The sequence below is a fragment of the Coregonus lavaretus genome (assembly GCF_964263955.1).
Source record: "Coregonus lavaretus genome assembly, chromosome: 1".
Taxonomy (NCBI): Eukaryota; Metazoa; Chordata; class Actinopteri; order Salmoniformes; family Salmonidae; genus Coregonus; species Coregonus lavaretus.
Window position 1 is genome coordinate 42,735,966 of NC_139988.1, and position 22,460 is coordinate 42,758,425.

The 22,460-nt window shown below is 43.5% G+C and overlaps 1 pseudogene across 1 annotated transcript in view; it reads right to left on the minus strand.

Annotated features, from left to right (window-relative positions):
* Window positions 1–1,445: 1,445 nt before the first annotated feature.
* LOC311127094 (bifunctional 3'-phosphoadenosine 5'-phosphosulfate synthase 2-like) overlaps window positions 1,446–22,460 on the minus strand; it is a 31,593-nt pseudogene continuing 10,578 nt past the window's right edge. The window contains exons 2-12 of the transcript XR_014615195.1: window positions 13,472–13,586; window positions 13,089–13,324; window positions 8,371–8,510; window positions 8,105–8,223; window positions 7,567–7,680; window positions 7,047–7,158; window positions 6,598–6,803; window positions 4,314–4,449; window positions 3,117–3,385; window positions 2,650–2,879; window positions 1,446–2,460 (exon numbers count right to left, since the gene is read on the minus strand). The product of XR_014615195.1 is annotated as a bifunctional 3'-phosphoadenosine 5'-phosphosulfate synthase 2-like (transcript). The remainder of the gene's footprint in view (window positions 2,461–2,649; window positions 2,880–3,116; window positions 3,386–4,313; window positions 4,450–6,597; window positions 6,804–7,046; window positions 7,159–7,566; window positions 7,681–8,104; window positions 8,224–8,370; window positions 8,511–13,088; window positions 13,325–13,471; window positions 13,587–22,460) is intronic.

A 22,460-nucleotide genomic window follows, 5' to 3' on the forward strand; every position in this document is an offset into this window, starting at 1 on the left:
GGGCCCTAACTATTAAAAGGGAGGCCGTTCCTCTACATGGGAGAACACTCATCTCATAGCAACATAAGCCCATACCGCAACTTAACATTGGACTATCGCTCTGAGTATCGGGTAATTTTAAATGTATCCAATTAATCTACTAGGTTAACTTTGTTAACTCATTAACTCAGTTTTTTTAATCAGTTTATTGACTTTGTCTACAAATGAACATAATATACCATTCATAATGCATTTAGGATCTAAAAGAGGGTCCATAAAACCATTGCTTGTCATTGTTGTTAATTCATCAGTTTGTTATACTGATATGTATTACTGATATGTAAGTTCTTTAGCCCAATTATTCATGTTCTCATTCATGTGGATCATAAATGTGGACATGTAAATCGTCTCACTGAAGAAAATGTGATTCATAACATGTGAAATCAAATCAAATTGTATTTGTCACATGCTTTGTAAACAACAGGTGGAGACTAACAGTGAAATGCTTACTTACAGGTCCTTTTCCAACAATGCAGAGTTAAAGAAAAATAGAAAATAGAAACAGTGACAAGGAATAAATACACAGTGAATAACAAATAACAATAACGAGTAAAAAATAACATGGTTATATTCAGGGAGTGTCAGTACCGAGTCAATGTGCAGGTGTACGAGGTAATTGAGGTAGCTATGTACATATAGGTAGGGGTAAAGTGACTAGGCAACAGGATAGATAATAGTATGTGGAGCTGTAGCAGCAGCGTATGTGGTGAGTGTTAAAGTGTGTGTGTGTGAGGCGTCAGTATGCATGTGCGCGTATGTAATGTGTGTGTGTGTTTGTGTTGGGGTGTCAGTGTAAGTATGTGTGAGTGTGTGGGTAGAGTGCAAGCAGGAAACAACGCTCAATGCGCTGCAAGTCCTGCCTCTCCCATCTCAAAGGGACGATGGACAGGGCCATGTACCGTCAAATCTTGAGTGAGAACCTCCTTCCCTGGGTCGTGGATGGGTATTCCAGCATGACAATGACCCAAAACACACAGCCAAGGCAACAAAGGAGTGGCTCAAGAAGAAGCACATTAAGGTCCTAGAGTGGCCTAGCCAGTCTCCAGACCTTAATCCCATAGAAAATATGTGGAGGGAGCTGAAGGTTCGAGTTGCCAAACATCAGCCTCGAAACCTAATGACTTGGAGAAGATCTGCAAAGAGGAGTGGAACAAAATCCCTCCTGAGATGTGTGCTAACCTGGTGGCCAACTACAAGAAACGTCTGACCTCTGTGATTGCCAACAAGGGTTTTGCCACCAAGTACTAAGTAATGTTTTGCAGAGGGGTCAAATACTTATTTCCCTCATTAAAATGCAAATCAATTTATAACATTTTTGACATGCGTTTTTCTGGATTTATTTGTTGTTATTCTGTCTCTCACTGTTCAAATAAACCTACCATTAAAATTATAGACTGATCATGTCTTTGTCAGTGGGCAAACGTACAAAATCAGCAGGGGATCAAATACTTTTTTCCCTCACTGTATATATATGGATTTACAGATAGACACACATAGGAATGATTTCACTGCTTAAACCCAACCACTGGCTCCTACAACATCACATGGTTTTCCTTCAATGAAGATGGGCACACAGCTCCAATCCTCCAGGACTGCTTGGTGTGATTTCAGTCATTATTGGACTACTTACTCACTGAATCATCTACCATGATAATGAAATGAAACCTACACTGAGTGTACAAAACATCAAGATCACCTGCTCTTTTAATGACATAGTCTGACCAGGTGAATCCGGGTGAAACCTATGATCCCTTATTGATGTCACTTGTTAAATCCACTTAAATCAGTGTAGATGAAGGGGAGGAGACAGGTTAAAGAAGGATTTTTAAGCCATGGATTGTGTATGTGTGCCATTCAGAGGGTGAATGGGCAAGACTAAATATTTAAGTGCCTTTGAACTGGGTATGGTAGTAGGTGCCAGGCACACCAGTTTAAATGTGTTAAGAACTGCAACGCTGCTGGGTTTTTCACACTCAACAGTTTCCTTTGTGTATGAAGAATGGTTAACCACCCAAAGGATATCCAGCCAACTTGACACAACAGTGGGAAGCATTGGAGTCAACATGGGCCAGCATCCCTGTGGAACGCTTTCGACACCTTGTAGAGTCCATGCCCCGACGAATTGAGGCTGTTCTGAGGGCAAAAGAGTGTGCAACTCAATATTAGGAAGGTGTTCCTAATGTTTTGTACACTAAGTGTATGACTTGCAGATAACATCAAACTAGAACATTCCTCAGGGACTAAAATTGTGGCCCTTCTAAGAGCTCTGGTATTTTGGGTTACTGGTCCCTCTGTAGAGAGCTGTAGTACTCCATCAGGACCTTCCAGGCCTTTGTGGCCATGAAGCCATCTGGGGGGTTCTCCCCACTCCGTGCCAGCTTTCTCATCCTGGTATCTGAGATGAACTCAAACTCAGCGTGTCTGGGAAAGGCAGAGGAGGGAAAGAGAGATGGATGGAGATGAGAAATAAAGAGAGAGACAGAAGGAAAATGATCAGGGGTGCCCGCTTTTGAAGATTCTTTGACACACATTTCCCACCACAGGCTCTGTATAAAATAATCTGTAAATATGCATTACAAAAGCCATAATCAATGTTTAACATCTGCTCACCGGTCCTCGTCGTAGAAATCCATGACCCTCTTGGTCTTGTTGTAGGCGGCCACTCTGAAGGGGATGATCTCTACAGAGGTCAGGCCGGGGGCCATGGTGAGGACCTTACCCCCATGGCTGGGCTCATAAATGTCCTGCTTGGTCTCTGGGTGGGGCATGCCCCCTGGGTCACGACCCACAATGTAGAAGTTAGCTCCGGCGATCATCCTGGCCCTGCAGTGCCACTGGACCTGACAGAAAAACAAATGTATGCTCACACATACAGTAAGCACACACATTATGGTCTTAAACTTGTTAACCTTAGTGCTGGGCTAACACAGTAGGATTTTCCAGCCCTACAGGGACATCACCTGCCTAGCCAAAGGGGGGTTTACTTACTGTAACTGACTAAATACTGAATAATATCCCTGGCTAAACATACAACACACAAAACCTATGAATGTGTTGATGGCTGTGTTGACTCGTACTTCAGTGGGTCCAGCATACATCATGGGGGAGGGGAAAATAGCCACTATGGTGCTGGTGGGGTCCAGTACCCCCTCCTCCAGTACTGCAGCGTGCTGTTTTATGCGCCAGTCCAGAGGCACGTCGTCGTCTTTGGTCCAGCCCCCGAGCGGGTGCAGCAAGAGGACAGGTCGCTTGTAGCCCCGCTCCAAGAGACGTTGCTTGGTGTCCTGCATCAACAGGGCGTGGCCGTTGTGGACCGGGTTCCGCAGTTGGAAGGCGAAGATGGCATCTGATGGTCATGGAGAATAGGAGAAAGATAAGGAATTATTGGTGCTTTCAAGACAACTGGGAACACAAATGAAAAATTAGGTCAAATCATGACATCAGTGATTTTCAGGTCGGGAAGTTGGAGAAAGATGCCAGAGTTTCCGACTTGATTTTCCCAGTCGGAGCTTGTTTCCCCCCCCCCCCGAGCTCCTAGTTGTCTTGAACACACTGAAGTCGGAAGTCGGAGAATTCAGAGTTCCCAGTTGTTTTGAACGTGGCATAACTTCAGTGAGGACTTTCATACTAATTGTTGGTAAGTGGTTGATAAAAAGAGGACAAATCAAACATAATTTGCATTCTGTTCATCATTTGCATACTGTGGTCTCATTGTGTAAATGTACAAGTGAAGTCATGCTGGAGCTTTGTATGCATTTTGGTATGCACATAACTTGTATGCACATAACTTGTGGATAAATGAATGAACGCAGGTCAAAAATAGTCAACACAGTGTGAGTGCAGATATCATAGGGTGGAAATGTGCGCACAACAGTTCACTCATGACTATACAGTCTTTAACGTCTCACATAGAGGATTATGTCTCCATCTAGTGCAAACAATAAATTAAACCATGCGCATGTAACAGTGGAGGTGCTGAGGGGAGGATGGCTCATAATAATGTCCGGAACGAAGCAAATGGAATGGAGACCATGTCTTTGATGTATTTGACACTATTCCACTCCAGCTATTACCACAAGTCCGTCCTCCCCAATTAAGGTGCCTGTGGCATGTAATTTATCATGCTACTTTTTGCATCTGGTCTTTGTCAAGTGCTTCTGAAAAAATTATAAAAGTTTCTGTAGCTAGACATAAACCTTCATTTATTTAGACATAATATTTAATCAAATGTAGATTTTGTATCCTTGTCCTGTTTTTAGAGGAACTCTTCTAACCTGCTTTCATTTATTTAAACTTCTGCTTGAGCTCCCGTGGAGTAAAGCGGTACTAGTCCAGCCCATCGTTCCATCTGATTCGCTCCAGCACCTCCAGGTCACCACCCACCAGCCAATCACCACCCTCCATCACCATCTGTAAAAGGTGGTGGATGTTGTAGAGATATGAATGACATAATACAGTGTTTTCCACAACTACATTGAGTAGCCAGCTAAATAGAAAAAGTAGCCAGCCAGGCCCCTGGGGGATCTTGCCCCCCTGGGTTCAATTTTTTTTGCAGAAGGAGTGCTATTTTGGTGGCTTCTGGTACATTCTAATGCCTTGATTCCATATGAAATACACAGTGAAATTATTGTTTACTTTATCGAGTTTATCTCCCAGATTGGAAACATTTGTCGTGGTATTGTGTAGAAAGATATAACTTTACAATTTAAATTACTGAAAAATTCCGGTCTATTTTCTATGTAAGAGAATATGAAAGATTTTTATTACATTTCACCTGTCTTCTCTTTAGATTAAAGTCCTATTTGATGTTTGTTCTTCAAATTAGGCATTTTATTAAAACAGAACAATTAAGTAAATAGCCTACATTATCTTTAAAAATAAATTAAAGGTTTTGTTTTTTCAGGTTTCTGTTTTTCCAATTGTTTTCAGGTTTTCGTTCTCAAAATCACACCTTTTGAGTAGAAAAACAACAACATTGGATGTTCACTACAATGCTTAAACCACATCAATAGACCACTTTCATTAACTTTAATTCAACGGAGCACCTACTAAGAGGCAGTGTTTAGCTGTGTTTTTGTAGCGCACATGTGATGGTAGAGTTTGCAAAACAAATACCCACTGGATTTATGAAAAAAGTCATGATATCATTCTGCCAGGTAATAAAAAGCTAATTTGTAGTTAACAATTGAGAAGCCTTCCATCTACCAGAAAACTGTTTTCATTAGCATCATCGCTAACGGCTACACAAAAAGTGGTAGACACACGCACCGCACACACACAGACAGGGGCATTATCTTTGCCTCTTCTTCAAAGTTGCAGGAAACACAAATCACTTATGCATTCTGTTCATGTCTTATAATAAACTTCGGCAAATTAATTAATTTTCAATACATTGAATGGATTCCTACTAAGGTCAATAAAGTTCTTAATATTGTTGAATTCCATTTTAATGCCTCGATTCCGTGAGGGCCCTAATTATCATATTTGGACTAGAATGAGGCTCTCCACTACCTATTCCTGCAGTGATGATTCACCATCTTCATAGAATGTTTTTTTATAATTTATCTGCAGATAATCGCCAAAAAGCCTACCAAAATTAGAGAGCCAAACGAACAGCTCTCTCACCAATGCGGATCGGTAGGCTACACTGACTGACGAGACGAGAGTCACTCACTTTAGCGTCATTGTCTGGCAAGCCCCTACATCCTAGGAAAGGAAACCTAGGAAATCCTTTGGTTTAATTGTCCTGATGCGATACCATGGACATATAACCACGTTGCATGATTTATGAACGGCAAAGGGATATAGGAGATCAGTTTGACTCCTTTTATAAACTAGTCAACACTTGCTCTTCAGTTGTCAATCACAGCACAGTAAATAGCCTACTATGCGCCACGACTCTGTGTGGCTGGCTATGTGAAACATGCAAAATAAAATAAAATAATGTGCCAGAAAACAATAATTAGTCTAAGTCGTGGATTTCGACTCATCGTTACCACCTACATTACATGGGACGTGCAAATTCACAAGCATCATGCTCTCTCCCTCTGTGTAAAGAAATTCGACTGCAATCAACCACAGCACACAAAGTGTACCGGGAGGTGAGACAGAAAGCAGACTGCGTTTCCCTGTCATCACTCGCTTTGTGACTGACAGGCACCTATCCTATCAATAGATCGCTAGAAGATGAAAATCATTCATTCTAGCGGGAGATGGCTCGACGGACTAGTGAATTGAAACGTAGAAATGAAAAGTAGCCTAGTTTTAATATGAAGTGGAAAAAGTTGCCAGCTGAAAATGAGTCTGTAACCGGCTGATTAGCCAACAGCCAGCGCTAATGCAAAACACTGATAATATCAATATATTTCACGATGGATATGGATAGCATGTCACATGCACATTCAAGTTCAAGTTAAAGTTCAAGTGCAACTTCATTCAACTCCATTATAGCTTGGAATTCGTATGCACAAGAATGTGCACAGAGTGTAGCTTTATCACATCAAAGGACATCTATGTTTGCTAAAAAACAATGCATGGAAGTGTGTGGTTGGTGACAACCTTAATGTAGGGGTGCTGGGGGCAGGTGGTGCCCCACTGACGGGCACAGCGCTCCTCCTTGCGATGTTCATAGAACTCTGGCTGTCTCAGAATGGCCACGCGGGTTCCCTGGAACTCCAGAGCTACTGCCACACAACCGTCCAGTCGCTGCTTGGTCTCCGTGGTAACAGGCAGGACGATTGGAATGGACTGGTTGATGGTGCCATCTGAACCAGGGAAAGATACGTGTGTGATGACTAGGGCCATGAGTTTGTGCTGACCATGTGAACTTACCAAGCAAAACTCAGGGCCCTGGTTATTGGCTATAGTCACATGGTCAGGAAAACAATTAGAGACAACCATATATCATATCCATCTACTGTCATTTGCTCCATTATGAATAGAGGGGAGAGTAAGAATTGACTGAGTAATGTTATGATGTATTATAAGGGTGTGTGTGTGGTTCTTGCTATCAAGGAGGTTGCCGAAATGCTGCACCTGGAGGAACTCCCTCTCCCTCATGAAGCCCATCAGTGGTGTGGCCCAGCCCTCGGCCAGCACCTGCATCCACTGGAGGTCCAACTGAACAGGACAGACAGGTGAGAATATACATCAAACAGGTTAGGATTCAATTTACTGACCGTTAAAAATATCCCTTAACAGCTGATACTGTATGTAAGAAATATTGACAGCTATCAGGGGTGACAGAGTCCACAGGAAACCATGCTGAATGAGAAACAGTTTGTGATGGAAACCGAGATAGTGCAGCGTAAGACTTTTCATCTAACTAATTTAATGTGATATACTGTAGCTCCTACTATGTTTGACATGACTTGATTTTCAAACCTAGGGCAATCAGCCCAGTCTATTAGAACATATAGTACAATCCAGAAGAGAGAGATTAAGAGGCAATCATGAGCACAGTCTGCCATCCAGTCAAATATTGAGCCATGGCCATTTGGGCCGATTGGTAGTGGAGAGGTGTGTTACCTTGGTGATTCTGATGGTGGAAAGTGTGCTAGAGTCAGCCTGAGCCAGCTTCAGCTTGTTCTCCGGAACAAAGAGTTCATTCACCTCCTCCGTGATTCCACTTGGAACAATACTCTGAACAGTTACAGAGAGAGAGGACAATGTCAAGTGAGGATAACATAGATCCCAAGTGGTTTGTACTCTTAGAAAAAAAGGTGCTATCTAGAACCTAAAAGGGTTCTTTGGCTGTCCACATAGGATAACCCACTGAAGAACCCTTTTTGGTTCCAGGTAGAACCCTTTTGGGTTCTACCTTGAACCAAAACACGTTCTATGAGGACAGCTGAAGAACCCTATTGGAACCTTCTTTTCTAAGAGCGTATGCACTTGCAGTTATAACTTTGGTAGTTTTGTTCAGCATCTTTTGATAAGTTCTGTTTTGTTTTGTTTTGTCTTGATATTTTATAAGCTAGGTTTGTGGTCAATTCCATTTCCCACTCTTTACTTTTTTGTAGTTTAGATGAGCTGGGATAATAGGTAAGCAGTCTGTCATGTTCACCTGCTCTTTAAGCAGGTCCACCACCTGCCGGATGCACTCGTTTACTGTGATCTCTCCTGTTTTCAGTACCAACTCTGGAACTTCGGGCCACTGGTACTCTGCGTCGATCCCAGTGAAGCCTGAGAACACAGGTTTATCCATTAGAATTCCTTTCCAAAAAGGATGTAAGATTGACTCTTTCAGATAGAAAGGAACCTTACAATAAGAAGTTACATTTCGATGTCTGGATACCAAAATGTAAACAATGGACCAAAAGTTGTTTGTACCATTGATCTCTCCAGCACAGGCTTTCTTGTAGAGGCCCTTCACATCGCGACTCTCACACACATCCAGAGGAGCGTTGATGAACACCTCAAAGAAGGGTAAACCAGCCCTCTCAAGGATTTTTTTATTTTTTTTATTTCACCTTTATTTAACCAGGTAAGCCAGTTGAGAACAGGTTCTCATTTACAACTGCGACCTGGCCAAGATAAAGCAAAGTAGTGCAATAAAAAACAACACAGAGTTACATATGGGGTAAAAAACATAAAGTCAGAAATACAACAGAAAATATATATACAGTGTGTGCAAATGTAGCAAGTTATGGAGGTAAGGCAATAAATAGGCTATAGTGCAGAATAATTACAATAGTATTAACACTGGAATGCTAGATGTGCAAGAGATTATGTGCAAATAGAGATACTGGGGTGCAAAAGAGCAAAATAAATAACAATATAGGGATGAGGTAGTTGGGTGGGCTAATTTCAGATGGGCTGTGTACAGGTGCAGTGATCGGTAAGGTGCTCTGACAACTGATGCTTAAAGTTATTGAGGGAGATAAGAGTCTCCAGCTTCAGAGATTTTTGCAATTCGTTCCAGTCATTGGCAGCAGAGAACTGGAAGGAATGGCGGCCAAAGGAGGTGTTGGCTTTGGAAATGACCAGTGAGATATACCTGCTGGAGCGCAGACTACGGGTGGGTGCTGCTATGGTGACCAATGAGCTAAGATAAGGCGGGGATTTGCCTAGCAGTGATTTATAGATGGCCTGGAGCCAGTGGGTTTGACGACGAACATGTAGTGAGGACCAGCCAACAAGAGCGTACAGGTCACAGTGGTGGGTAGTGTATGGGGCTTTGGAGACAAAACAGATGGCACTGTGATAGACTACATCCAATTTGCTGAGTAGAGTGTTGGAGGCTATTTTGTAAATGACATCGCCGAAGTCAAGGATCGGTAGGATAGTCAGTTTTACGAGGGCATGTTTGGCAGCATGAGTGAAGGAGGCTTTGTTGCGAAATAGGAAGCCGATTCTAGATTTAACTTTGGATTGGATATTCTTTATGTGAGTCTGGAAGTTGAGTTTACAGTCTAACCAGACACCTAGGTATTTGTAGTTGTCCACATACTCTAGGTCAGACCCGTCGAGAGTGGTGATTCTAGTCGGGTGGGCGGGTGCCAGCAGCGTTAGATTGAAAAGCATGCATTTAGTTTTACTAGTGTTTAAGAGCAGTTGGAGGCTACTGAAGGATTGTTGTATGGCATTGAAGCTCGTTTGGAGGTTTGTTAACACAGTGTCCAATGAAGGGCCAGATGTATACAAAATGGTGTCGTCTGCGTAGAGGTGGATCTGAGAGTCACCAGCAGCAAGAGCGACATCATTGATATACACGGAGAAAAGTGTCGGCCCAAGAATTGAACCCTGTGGCACCCCCATAGAGACTGCCATAGGTCCAGACAACAGGCCCTCCGATTTGACACACTGAACTCTATCTGAGAAGTAGTTGGTGAACCAGGTGAGGCAGTCATTTGAGAAACCAAGGCTATTTAGTCTGCCAATAAGAATGCGGTGGTTGACAGAGTCGAAAGCCTTGGCCAGGTCGATGAAGACGGCTGCACAGTACTGTCTATTATCAATCGCGGTTATAATATCGTTTAGGACCTTGAGCGTGGCTGAAGTGCACCCGTGACCAGCTCGGAAACCGGAATGCATAGCGGAGAAGGTACGGTGGTATTCGAAATGGTCGATGATCTGTTTGTTAACTTGGCTTTCGAATACTTTCGAAAGGCAGGGCAGGATGGATATAGGTCTGTAGCAATTTGGATCTAGAGTGTCACCCCCTTTGAAGAGGGGGATGACCGCGGCAGCTTTCCAATCTCTGGGGATCTCAGACGTTATGAAAGAGAGGTTGAACAGACTAGTAATAGGGGTAGCGACAATTTCGGCGGCTAGTTTTAGAAAGAAAGGGTCCAGATTGTCTAGCCCAGCTGATTTGTAGGGGTCCAGATTTTGCAGCGCTTTCAAAACATCAGCTGTCTGAATTTGTGTGAAGGAGAAGCGGGGGGGGCATGGGCAAGTTGCAGCAGAGGGTGCAGAGTTGGTGGCCGGGTTAGTGGTAGCCAGATGGAAAGCATGGCCAGCTGTAGCAAAATGCTATTTGAAATTCTCGATTATTGTAGATTTATCGGTGGTGATAGTGTTTCCTAGCCTCAGTGCAGTGGGCAGCTGGGAGGAAGTGCTCTTATTCTCCATGGACTTTACAGTGTCCCAAAACTTTTTGGAGTTAGTGCTACAGGATGCAAATTTCTGAAAAAGTTAGCCTTTGCTTTCCTGACTGCTTGTGTATATTGGTTCCTAACTTCCCTGAAAAGTTGCATATCGCGGGGGCTATTTGATGCTAATGCTGTACGCCACAGGATGTTTTTGTGCTGGTCAAGGGCAGTCAAGTCTGAGGAGAACCAGGGGCTATATCGGTTCTTAGTTCTGTATTTTTTGAATGGGGCATGTTTATTTAAGATTGAGAGGAAATTACTTTTAAGGAACAACCAGGCATCTTCTACTGACGGAATGAGATCTATATCCATCCAGGATACCTGGGCCAGGTCAATTAGGAAGGCCTCCTCGCTAAAGTGTTTTAGGGAGCGTTTGACAGTGATGAGGGGTGGTCGTTTGACCGCGGACCCGTTACGGACGCAGGCAATAAGGCAGTGATCGCTGAGATCCTGGTTGAAGACAGCTGAGGTGTATTTAGAGGGTATGTTAGTCAGGATGATATCTATGAGGGTACCCATGTTTACGGATTTAGGGTTGTACCTGGTAGGTTCGTTGATAATTTGCGTGAGGTTGAGGGCATCTAGCTTGGATTGTAGGATGGCTGGGGTATTAAGCATATCCCAATTTAGGTCACCAAGCAGTACAAACTCTGAGGATAAATGGGGGGCAATCAATTCACATATGGTGTCCAGGGCACAGCTGGGGGCTGAGGGGGGTCTGTAGCAAGCGGCAACAGTGAGAGACTTATTTCTGGAAAGGTGGATTTTTAGAAGTAGAAGCTCAAACTGTTTGGGCACAGACCTGGATAGTATGATAGAGCTCTGCAGGCTATCTCTACAGTAGATTGCAACTCCACCCCCTTTGGCAGTTCTATCTAGACGGAAAATGTTATAGTTGGGGATGGAAATTTCAGAATTTTTGGTGGCCTTCCTGAGCCAGGATTCAGACACTGCTAGAACATCAGGGTTGGCAGAGTGTGCTAACGCAGTGAATAACTCAAACTTAGGAAGTAGACTTCTGATATTTATGTGCAAGAAACCAAGACTTTTGCGATTACAGAAGTCATCAAATGATAGCGCCTGGGGAGTAGGAGTGATACTGAGGGCTGCAGGGCCTGGGTTAGCCTCTACATCACCAGAGGAACAGAGGAGGACTAGAATAAGGATACGGCTAAAGGCTTTAAGAACTGGTCTTCTAGTGCGTTGGGTACATAGAATAAAGGGGGCAGATTTCCGGGTGTTATAGAAAAGATTCAGGGCATTATGTACAGACAAGGATATGGAAGGATATGAGTAAAGTGGAGGTAAACCTAAGCGTTGGGTAACAATGAAAGAGATAGCATCGCTGGAGGCATCAATTGAGTCGGTCTCCGCGTGTATAGGGGGAGGGGCAAAGGAGCTATCTAAGGCAGGTTTAGCTAGGCTGGGGGGTCTACAGTGATATAGTACAATTAGAAATAACCGAAACAACAATAAACTAACCATGTTTGGGCTGAGGCTAAACATAAACAGGATGTAGTACCGTAAAAAGGAACAGTCCAGCAGATATCAGCTGTATAGCTGAGTTATCATAAGGTCCGGTGGTGAAGCACTAGTAAGAGGCCACGGCTAGCGTGTGCAAGCGGGCCAGGGCTAGCAGATGGATGGAATCTTCGTGGTTAACGTCGTAACCACATCAGACGATTTCGTCGGCAGACCAGTCGTGTAGGATCGGCGGGGCTCCGTGTCAACACTAGGTGGTCCCGTCCGGTTGACAGAGAGGTAGATAGCCGGGAGATGGGCGATGGGCCTAGCTCAGGATGATTAGCCAGACCACAGCGTCCGTTTTGTTGTAGCTGGCTGGTGGTAGCTAGCTGGTAGCGATGAATCCGGAGTTAAAGGTCCAGTGATTCAGTGATTCCGGCGGAAAAACTGATATGTTCTGGGTCGATAACGCGCTGTGCAGACTGGCCGAATATCCGGTGATCAATGTCCAGTGATTAAAATTAATCCCGCAGAAAAAAATCCAATGTTCTGGGTGAAACACCGCTAGCTGTGGCTAATAGCAAATAGCAAGTAGCTAGTTAGCTGGCTAGCTAGTTTCAACTGGAGATTCTAGATTCTAGATAAAGGTAAGTCAATAATAGAATCCGTTCCACATTGAGTGAGGCGGGTTGCAGGAAAGTATATCTTGTAGAAGGATGAAAAGTCTGATAGGGAAATATGTACGAAAAATAGGGTATTTACAGACGATAAAAACACAACTGCACTACTACGCCATCTTGGATTGACAAGATCACAATCCTTTAGACAAAAGAGAAGGGGGAACAGGATTGTCAGAATGCTGTTTTATCAATGGTAACACACAGTATACTTGATATACGGCATCCATTTTGCACCAGAACACTCTCTACACAACACAATACCACTAATACCAGCGGAAATGGGTAGACACTCCCCAGAATGACCCCTGACCTTTGTGTAAGGAGAAATGAAGCTGGTGATGCAGACGAGGCCAGCGTCTGCGAACAGCTTGGCCACCTCTGCGATACGTCTGATGTTCTTCTCGCGGTCGGTGGCTGTGAAGCCCAGGTTCTTGTTGAGGCCGTGGCGGATGTTGTCCCCGTCCAGTGAGTAGCAGGGGATGCCGTAAGACACCAGGTACTCCTCCAGGGCAAAGGCTATGGTGGTCTTCCCAGCGCCAGACAAACCTGGGGGTGGACACATGGAGAATGTCAGGTGAGATTAGCTAATACTCAACAGTATAATTATTACTAAAGTCACTAGTAACACTTGACTGTAATAGCAACATGTAATAGTGACAATCCATTGAGTTTTGGCTATGATGAGCGGTTTATCTGTGAGCCAGACGGTGCAGCCTCTGAAGCCTCCTCTGGTGCCCACCACCTGGCCTCTCTTGCTCCGGCTCACTTGGTGGGCCTGGAACACTACATTGGTGGATCTGTTTAGATCCTGAAATCAAAACAGATTACATGGTAGGAAATTAGTTACTTGAGCTGACGATTAATGTTCTAGTTTACATTCTTTCTCTTTAATCTGAACTGAAAAACATATCTATTTTTCCATGTGAGCAAAACTCATCAGCTTTTGATGTCCGCTCTCAGTAAAAATGTTTTCATATAATGACACCACCCTTTGGACACCTCCCCAGTCCCATGTCTCACAGGTTATGACATCAACGTGGCCACTGACTCAGAGATGATTCAAACCCACATTCTGCTCTAATAAGTATATTTTGTACAACTTTTCAGGTTAAGAAGATGCTGAATTTTACTAAACTCATCCACCCCTCACAAACATTCTCATTTACATTTGAATTACTAGGCTTCCTACAAAAGCAGAAAGAATGTGCAACATTCTCTGAGGCAGTTGGAGATAGAACACAGTAGCACATGGTAAGACATGAGTCCTTGTGTATAGCCATCCGCCCTGCTAAGGTCCTGTGTGATATTATCTTGTCCATATGCATCTCACTTCTTTTCTCCCATTGGTCCAAATAAGGTATCTCTTGTCAAATATACCATAATCCATTTAATTTAGTTCAGGTTTGATACAGACTATGCCTCCTGAACTGTGTCTAGCTGACTAGATTCATGAGAAAAGCTTTTGTTATGGGTGACTTAATTATGTGGTTTTGTCTTTGCTTGAATGAATCAGAATCACCTTTATTCGCCAAAATATTTGCATGTACACAGGAATTTGACTTTGTGAAATGGTGCTGCCACAATAAACAGAATATACAGACTGATGATGAACAGGATATACAGACATCATATGTAGAAGGCTTTGTCATTCACATCAACCCATCGGACTCTATTACACAAACGCCAGGGGCTTATTCAAATGTTCACATCATTCATTGTTACAGTTAGAAATATATTACGTAGACCAGACATGATTCTTCATTCAACCTGCTAGAAAGTCATGTCTGGTTTATGAAACACATTTCTATGTGAACCGTTGTGAATGTGACTTGGTGAATAGGCCCTGCAAAGTGAGTCCGACTGAGGCTCTCTGTGGCTTGGTGGACAGGGCAGTGGTGAGGGGATTCTGGCTGGCTCCAGGGAGGGAGGGAACAGGACCAGACAATGTGGCCAGTGTTCTGCCTGCAGTCCAGCGAGGATGTGGCAGAACCAGTGCCCGCCTGCTATGCACCACCTTCCTCCATCCATCCCGCTCACTCACTCTCTATGCCCCCCTCCTTCCCCCTCCTCTCCCTCTAGAGGCCCCCACCTTTCCTACCAGTGCCTACTCCCCATAAAACTGTCCCAGCCCTTCCACTACCCCACCCGGTGTGTGTTACACACACACACACACACAACCTCCTATTATCTACAATAGCAGGGCCCCACACCCCCACCACAGATAGACAGCCTTCTATAAACAGAGGGCACTCTCCCTGCTCTCTCTCACCCACCATCTCCTACCACACACCACCACACCGTCTGGCCAACAGCCACCACACACAGAGATGTGTTTCTGTCAAGGTTGTGGAGAGAACCCCAGGTAAAGTGAGGGAAAAAAGTATTTGATCCCCTGCTGATTTTGTACGTTTGCCCACTGACAAAGAAATGATCAGTCTATAATTTTAATGGTAGGTTTATTTGAACAGTGAGAGACAGAATAACAACAAAAAAAGCCAGAAAAATGCATGTCAAAAATGTTACATTGATTTGCATTTTAATGAGGGAAATAAGTATTTGACCCCCTCTCAATCAGAAAGATTTCTGGCTCCCAGGTGTCTTTTATACAGGTAACGAGCTGAGATTAGGAGCACACTCTTAAAGGGAATGCTCCTAATCTCAGCTTGTTACCTGTATAAAAGACATCTGTCCACAGAAGCAATCAATCACTCAGATTCCAAACTCTCCACCATGGCCAAGACCAAAGAGCTCTCCAAGGATGTCAGGGACAAGATTGTAGACCTACACAAGGCTGGAATGGGCTACAAGACCATCGCCAAGCAGCTTGGTGAGGTTGACAACAGTTGGTGCGATTATTCGCAAATGGAAGAAACACAAAATAACTGTCAATCTCCCTCGGCCTGGGGCTCCATGCAAGATCTCTCCTCGTGGAGTTGCAATGATCATGACAACGGTGAGGAATCAGCCCAGAACTAAACGGGAGGATCTTGTCAATGATCTCAAGGCAGCTGGGACCATAGTCACCAAGAAAACAATTGGTAACACACTACGCCGCGAAGGACTGAAATCCTGCAGCGCCCGCAAGGTCCCCCTGCTCAAGAAAGTACATATACAGGCCCGTCTGAAGTTTGCCAATGAACATCTGAATGATTCAGAGGAGAACTGAGTGAAAGTGTTGTGGTCAGATGAGACCAAAATGGAGCTCTTTGGCATCAACTCAACTCGCCGTGTTTGGAGGAGGAGGAATGCTGCTTATGACCCCAAGAACACCATCCCCACCGTCAAACATGGAGGTGGAAACATTATGCTTTGGGGGTGTTTTTCTGCTAAGGGGACAGGACAACTTCACCGCATCAAAGGGACGATGGACGGGGCCATGTACCGTCAAATCTTGGGTGAGAACCTCCTTCCCTCAGCTAGGGCATTGAAAATGGGTCGTGGATGGGTATTGCAGCATGACAATGACCCAAAACACACGGCCAAGGCAACAAAGGAGTGGCTCAAGAAGAAGCACATTAAGGTCCTGGAGTGGCCTAGCCAGTCTCCAGACCTTAATCCCATAGCAAATCTGTGGAGGGAGCTGAAGGTTCGAGTTGCCAAACGTCAGCCTCAAAACCTTAATGACTTGGAGAAGATCTGCAAAGAGCAGTGGGACAAAATCCCTCCTGAGATGTGTGCAAACCTGGTGGCCAACTACAAGAAACGTCTGACCTCTGTGATTGCCAACAAGGGTTTTGCCACCAAGTACTAAGTCATGTTTGGCAGAGGGGTCAAATACTTATTTCCCTCATTAAAATGCAAATCAATTTATAAAATTTTTGACATGCGTTTTTCTGGATTTATTTGTTGTTATTCTGTCTCTCACTGTTCAAATAAACCTACCATTAAAAGTATAGACTGATCATGTCTTTGTCAGTGGGCAAACATACAAAATAAGCAGGGGATCAAATACTTTTTTCCCCTCACTGTATATTACAGTTTTTATTGCTATCTACAGTTCTCCTCAGACTTGACTGCCCTTGACCAGCACAAAAACATCCTGTGGCTTACTGCATTAGCATCAAATAGCCCCCGCGATATGCAACTTTTCAGGGAAGTTAGGAACCAATATACACAAGCAGTTAGGAAAGCAAAGGCTAGCTTTTTCAAACAGAAATGTGCATCCTGTAGCACTAACTCCAAAACGTTTTGGGACACTAAAGTCCATGGAGAATAAGAGCACCTCCTCCCAGCTGCCCACTGCACTGAGGCTAGGAAACACTATCACCACCGATAAATCTACAATAATCGAGAATTTCAACAAGCATTTTGCTACGCCTGGCCATGCTTTCCACCTGGCTACCACTACCCCGGCCACCAGCTCTGCACCCTCCGCTGCAACTTGCCCATGCCCCCCCCCCCCCCCCACTTCTCCTTCACACAAATTCAGACAGCTGATGTTCTGAAAGAGCTGCAAAATCTGGACCCTTAGAAATCATCTGGGCTAGACAATCTGGACCCTTTCTTTCTAAAACTAGCAACCCCTATTACTAGCCTGTTCAACCTCTCTTTCGTAACGTCTGAGATCCCCAGAGATTGGAAAGCTGCCGCGGTCATCCCCCTCTTCAAAGGGGGTGACACTCTAGATCCAAACTATTACAGACCTATATCCATCCTGCCCTGCCTTTCAAACGTTTTTGAAAGCCAAGTTAACAAACAGATCACCGACCATTTCGAATCCCACCGTACCTTCTCCGCTATGCAATCCGGTTTCCGAGCTGGTCATGGGTGCTCCTCAGCCAGGCTCAAGGTCCTAAACGATATTATAACCGCGATCGATAATAGACTGTACTGTGCAGCCGTCTTCATCGACCTGGCCAAGGCTTTCAACTCTGTCAACCACCACATTCTTATTGGCAGACTAAATAGCCTTGGTTTCTCAAATGACTGCCTCGCCTGGTTCACCAACTACTTCTCAGGTAGAGTTCAATGTGTCAAATCGGAGGGCCTGTTGTCTGGACCTATGGCAGTCTCTATGGGGGTGCCACAGGGTTCAATTCTTGGGCCGACTCTTTTCTCTGTGTATATCAATGATGTCGCTCTTGCTGCTGGTGACTCTCAGATCCACCTCTACGCAGACGACACCATTTTGTATACATCTGGCCCTTCATTGGACACTGTGTTAACAAACCTCCAAACGAGCTTCAATGCCATACAACACTCCTTCAGTAGCTTCCAACTGCTCTTAAACACTAGTAAAACTAAATGCATGCTCTTCAATCGAACGCTGCTGGCACCCGCCCACCCGACTAGAATCTCTACTCTCGACGGGTCTGACCTAGAGTATGTGGACAACTACAAATACCTAGGTGTCTGGTTAGACTGTAAACTCTCCTTCCAAACTCACATTAAGAATCTCCAATCCAAAGTTAAATGTAGAATCGGCTTCCTATTTCGCAACAAAGCCTCCTTCACTCATGCTGCTAAACATGCCCTCGTAAAACTGACTATCCTACCGATCCTTGACTTCGGCGATGTCATTTACAAAATAGCCTCCAACACTCTACTCAGCAAATTGGATGTAGTCTATCACAGTGCCATCCGTTTTGTCACCAAAGCCCCATATACTACCCACCACTGTGACCTGTACGCTCTTGTTGGCTGGTCCTCACTACATATTTGTCGCCAAACCCACTGGCTCCAGGCCATCTATAAATCACTGCTAGGCAAATTTCTGCCCTATCTTAGCTCATTGGTCACCATAGCTACACCCACCCGTAGTATGCACTCCAGCAGGTATATCTCACTGGTCATCCCCAAAGCCAACACCTCCTTTGGCCGCCATTCCTTCCAGTTCTCTGCTGCCAATGACTGGAACGAATTTCAAAAATCTCTGAAGCTGGAGACACTTATCTCCCTCACTAACTTTAAGCATCAGTTGTCAGAGCACCTTACCGATCACTGCACCTGTACACAGCCCATCTGAAATTAGCCCACCCAACTACCTCATCCCCATATTGTTATTTATTTTGCTCATTTGCACCCCAGTATCTCTATTTGCACATAATCTCTTGCACATCTATCATTCCAGTGTTAATACTAATTGTAATTATTTTGCACTATAGCCTATTTATTGCCTTACCTCCATAACTTGCTACATTTGCACACACTGTATATATATTTTCTGTTGTATTTTTGACTTTATGTTTTGTTTTACCCCATATGTAACTCTGTTGTTGTTTTTATCGCACTGCTTTGCTTTATCTTTGGCCAGGTAGCAGTTGTAAATGAGAACTTGTTCTCAACTGGCTTACCTGGTTAAATAAAGGAGAAATAAAATAAAAAATAGCCAAATACATTTAAACTCAGTTTTTCACAATTCCTGACATTTAATCCTAGTTTAAATTCCCTGTCTTAGGTTGGTTAGGATCACCACTTTATTTTAAGAATGTGAAATGTCAGAATAATAGTAGTGAGAGCTTTTATTTCTTTCATCACATTCCCAGTGGGTCAGAAGTTTACATACACTCAATTAGTATTTGGTAGCATTGCCTTTAAATTGTTTAACTTGGGTCAAACATTTCGGGTAGCCTTCCACAACCTTCCCACAATAAGTTGGGTGAATTTTGGCCCATTCCTCCTGACAGAGCTGGTGTAACTGAGTCAGGTTTGTAGGCCTCCTTGCTCGCACACGCTTTTTCAGTTCTGCCCACACATTTCCTATAAGATTGAGGTCAGGCCTTTGTGATGGCCATTCCAATACCTTGACTTTGTTGTCCTTAAGCCATTTTGCCACAACTTTGGAAGTATGCTTGGGGTCATTGTCCATTTGGAATACCCATTTACGACCAGACTAACTTCCTGACTGATGTCTTGATATGTTGCTTCAATGTATCCACATAATTTTCCTTCCTCATGATGCCATCAATTTTGTGAAGTGCACCAGTCCCTCCTGCAGCAAAGTACCCCCACAGCATGATGCTGCCACCCCCGCGCTTCACAGTTGGGATGGTGTTCTTCGGCTAGCAAGCTACACCCTTTTTCCTCCAAACATAACGATGGTCATTATGGCCAAACAGTTCTATTTTTGTTTCATCAGACCAGAGGACATTTCTCCAAAAAGTACGATCTTTGTCCCCATGTGCAGTTGCAAACCGTAGTCTGGCTTTTTTATGGCGGTTTTGGAGCAGTGGCTTCTTCCTTGCTGAGCGGCCTTTCAGGTTATGTCGATATAGGACTTGTTTTACTGTGGATATAGATACTTTTGTACCTGTTTCCTCCAGCATCTTCACAAGGTCCTTTGCTGTTGTTCTGGGATTGATTTGCACTTTTCGCACCAAGGTACGTTCATCTCTAGGAGACAGAACGTGTCTCCTTCCTGAGCGGTATAACTACTGCATGGTCCCATGGTGTTTATACTTGCATACTATTGCTTGTACAGATGAACGTGGTACATACATGCGTTTGGAAATTGCTCCCAAGGATGAACCAGACTTGTGGAGGTATACAATTTTCTTTCTGAGGTCTTGGCTAATTTCTTTTGATTTTCCCATGATGTCAAGCAAAGAGGCACTGAGTTTGAAGGTAGGCCTTGAAATACATCCACAGGTACACCTCCAATTGACTCAAATGATGTCAATTAGCCTATCAGAAGCTTCTAAAGCCATGACATCATTTTCTGGAATTTTCCAAGCTGTTTAAAGGCACAGTCAACTTAGTGTATGTAAACTTCTGACCCACTGTAATTGTGATACAGTGAATTATAAGTGGAATAATCAGTCTGTAAACAATTGTTGGAAAAATGACTTGTATCATGCCTAACCAACTTGCCAAAACTATAGTTTGTAAACAAGACATTTGTGGAGTGGTTGAAAATTGAGTTTTAATGACTCCAACCTAAATGTATGTAAACTTCCGACTTCAACTGTATCTGTTCTGTTAGACCTTTTATTTCCTTTGTTAGTATGGACTCTTTTGACCTAAATTGCTTTTGTTTTCGAGATGAGTACTGAATTGCATGGCCTCTAAAGGCACATTTAAAAGTGTCCCATACAATAAGGGGATTTGCTGTACCTATGTTATGTCGGGAAAAAGTCAGTTATAAATTCCTCCGTCCTAGTTAAAAACAAGTTATCATCCAATAGGCTTTGATTAAATTTCCAATATCCTCGCCCACGTGGAAATTCAATACGAGTAATGTATATGCCAATTATATGATGGTCGGACTGCATTCTGTCCCCTATCAACACTTTCTAAACTTATGGTGCCAACGAGAATGACATAAAAAAGATGTCAAGACGACTAGCTTGATTGAGTCTCCGCCATGTATATCACACTAGATCAGGATATTTAAGCCTCCATATATCTATTAGTTCTAATGTATCCATGACATTCACAATTTCCTTAAGAGCATGAGGGTGATAGTTTGTTTTGTGATTTCCTTTACGGTCCATTGAGCTATTTAAAACGGTATTATAATCTCCCACCATAATAATAGAGTCTTGTATTCCTTGCAGGGTTGATCATTTATTATATATATTGTCAAAGAAGTGTGAATCATCATTATTTGGTCCGTTAAGGTTAATGAGCCATATCTGTTTATGGTCCAATAGCATATTTAAAATAATCCATCTACCTTGCGGATCTGTTTGGACAATTTGCACATTCGGATCGAAATTACTGTTAATTAATATCATCACCCCTTTTGAGTTTCTTTGCCCATGGGAGAAGTATATTTCGCCACCCCCCATTCCTTTTTCCACGCAACTTCATCTAGAATTGTTGAATGAGTTTCCTGTAAACAATTTATATTATATTCCTTCTCTTTGAGCCATGTAAATATCATTCTTCTTTTGTTATTATCTGCTAAACCATTACAATTATAACTGGCTATACTTATTTGACAGATCACTTACCAGAAGAGGCATTCTTTCTATTGTGAGCTCTGTTTACGACCTGCTCTGTATTCTTGCACCTCTCATTCCTGCAAGACAGATTTTGCAAGAGCTGTGCAGGATGAAACTTGGATGGGACAATAGCATCCCTGAAGTTCTGGCTATAAGATGGTGTAACTGGTTGATGGATCTGAACCAGCTGTCAGTCTACGAAGTCAGGAGATGCATCAACCCCAGTGACTTTGGAGAACCAGTTTTAGTGCAACTCCATCACTTTGCTGATGCCAGTGAGAATTGTTATGGTACTGTCACTTACCTGTTGTTGAAGAACAGAAAGAGTCAAGTTCACTGTGCTTTCATCATGGTAAGGCCAGGGTCGCACCATTAAAACCAGTCACCATACCACGTATGGAGCTCACAGCTGCCAAATTAGCTGTACGTGTAGACAAGATGATGAGATCAGTGTTATAGTTACCACTCGAACCATCAGTTTTTTGGACTGTCAGCACATCTGTGTTCAATGTCAGAAATGAAACTGCAAGATTTCACAGATGCCAGATCAAACTCTAGCCGTTGATGATCCGGAGGTGAAGAGAGACACGGTGGTGAATGTTGTATCTGTGGAACAGAATGTTGATGACGTCAGCAAGCTCATCTCTCACTACTCGGAGTGGCATCGCCTCAGAAGCATTGGTTGCGTGGACCCTAAAAGGTCAAAAGTGCACTAAAGCAAGTGTGGGAGAAAATAAATAATCTAAGGTTGGGACAAAATGATGAGGATCTGATGGAGAAGCAGTTGAAGGCTACAA